This window comes from Mizuhopecten yessoensis, unplaced genomic scaffold (assembly GCF_002113885.1).
Source record: "Mizuhopecten yessoensis strain PY_sf001 unplaced genomic scaffold, ASM211388v2 hete_36052206, whole genome shotgun sequence".
Taxonomy (NCBI): Eukaryota; Metazoa; Mollusca; class Bivalvia; order Pectinida; family Pectinidae; genus Mizuhopecten; species Mizuhopecten yessoensis.
Window position 1 is genome coordinate 1 of NW_018483062.1, and position 2108 is coordinate 2108.

Genomic DNA, 2108 nt, shown 5'->3' on the forward strand with positions numbered 1-2108 from the left:
GACTTTCTCGGTCTACATCAATAACTTGAACACTACTGGATACATCTACACCAAATCCCTACGGCTCATGGGCCTAAATCATTAATCCAACCCTGTTACGTATACTAGAAACATCTACTTGAAATATCTTCATCAAAGTCATCCTGCAGTTGGCTCTCCAGATTTATTTTCTTGCTATTTTCTCTTATTACACTGAACCAATGTATACAAAATTAAACTGGTGCTGTATAGATGACCTATTAGTGTTGTACATAAGACCAAGTCCCCACACTAACTACTAGGAGGCTAGACTCCAGGGTCAGGAGGCTAAGGACCACTCACCAGTCTCTGGGACAGCTGTTTCTTTGCTATCATCTCCTTTTCCAGCTGTTTTTCCTTCTCTTCAAGTTTAGCTCTCAGCTGTGAGAAGTTAAATAGAGTGCATTTTGGTGAAATTTGTGAAAAACCAAGCCATAAAGATTATACATCCTCACAGAGTTGCAAAAGATGTATTCATTGTTGCAGTATGCAAGTTATGTTAACTCATGTGTCGTTCACAGTCATAGCATGCCAACAAATTGTAACAAAGTGTTATTTTATCAGGCTTAATTCTACCATGCCAATACATATATTGTGTGACTTACCTGTTCTACTTCACTGCTTGGTGATGCACCATTTGACCCCTGTAACACGAAACCATCAAAGCCATCAACATTCCATATCCAAATACATTCTCAACTATATGGAAGATTTCGTTTTCACATAAAAAAAACAGACCTTTAACAATGAAACTAAAGTATGTAAGTCTCCCAATAATTCTCCATGGTTTTTTTCTGAACAACAATTTCAAAATCATTGTAATGATATAGTGTTCCTAAAGTAAACAATGTTACTGATACCACAAAATGTGTCGTAAAAGTTGTGCAAGAAGTGCGACAAGAAAAGTTCCCATCAGACTACCCAAGTCTATTAAAGCACCATTGGAATATATTTTTTTTAATATGCAAAAGTTGCAATAAAACCTAACAGGGTACTACAACAATTTTACTAAAACTAGATTCTTCAAAAAGTTAGTGTGAAACACCAAATAAGGATAGTGACATTAGTATATGACAAACGTTATTCTCTGTATCTTATTCTACTACACAGTGCTGTAGGCTTGGACATTTTTAATGCAATATAACAATATAACATGCAAACTGTTGCCTTCCATCCTAACTGGGTTTTTTCAAAGACAGCAGGATATCCTAGACCAAGATGTACCTTGCTTTTCTCCATTTCAATCTTGAGTTTATCCACCAAGGCTTGCTCCTGCGCCAGGGAGTCCTGACCAGTTTTTATAATGCCATTCAGTCTCACATTGGTTGTTGCTAAATTTTTTGCTTTTTTATTTTCTTCTGCTAACAACCTCTTTAGTTCTTCTATTTGCTGTTAATTGTTAAAAGAAAGAAATTTGGTGATATCTATAACACTTATAAAAGGATTAATACTTTGCTATGAAGTCTATTTTGTTTGATCATGAAGCATTTCCTAGAAACTATAGAATGTCTGTAAGACATGTGTGCAGTATTGAGATGGAAATCTTATTTCCTAATAAATCCAATCACAAATGAACAGCAATCACCACAAGCTAAAGACTTTTACCATCACCCTTGTCTGATCAAACAGATATTGCCAGATAAGAAAAAACAGTAAATATGATATCTTACATTTAGGGCATCAACTTTAATAGTTCTGTCTATTTTCTTTGTAATTTTTTTTTCAAATGTGCACCTCACAGAAATTTGACATGTTGATACCAGAATATTTTATTTACTGCTAGACTCATTTCTTTTGAACACTGTTTTCCAGTTTTACTTGTTAGATGACAGTAATATCAAAAGTGCCAGTATGTGAGGCTACTGATGCTACATGACAATGGTGCAATACAGACAGACCAACACTATAATGAACACTGTGGGACAGGCACCATTATCAGAAATGTCTGACAGTACAACAAGTTTACCAAGATTGAAACTGTGACCATGTTCTTAGGGGGAAAGGCTAATACATCATGATACTGAACCTCTGTCTGAATATTAGTGGAAATCTGCCCACAAATGATATGTATACTGCCTTAATAGAAATCT

At 35.2% G+C, this 2108-nt stretch overlaps 1 long non-coding RNA gene across 1 annotated transcript; it reads right to left on the reverse strand.

Annotated features, from left to right (window-relative positions):
- Positions 1-25: 25 nt before the first annotated feature.
- LOC110444178 lies at positions 26-1433 on the reverse strand. The gene is made up of 3 exons (XR_002462207.1): positions 1243-1433; positions 624-662; positions 26-399 (listed from the first exon to the last, which is right to left on the reverse strand). It is a non-coding gene; the product is annotated as an uncharacterized LOC110444178 (long non-coding RNA).
- Positions 1434-2108: the final 675 nt, after the last annotated feature.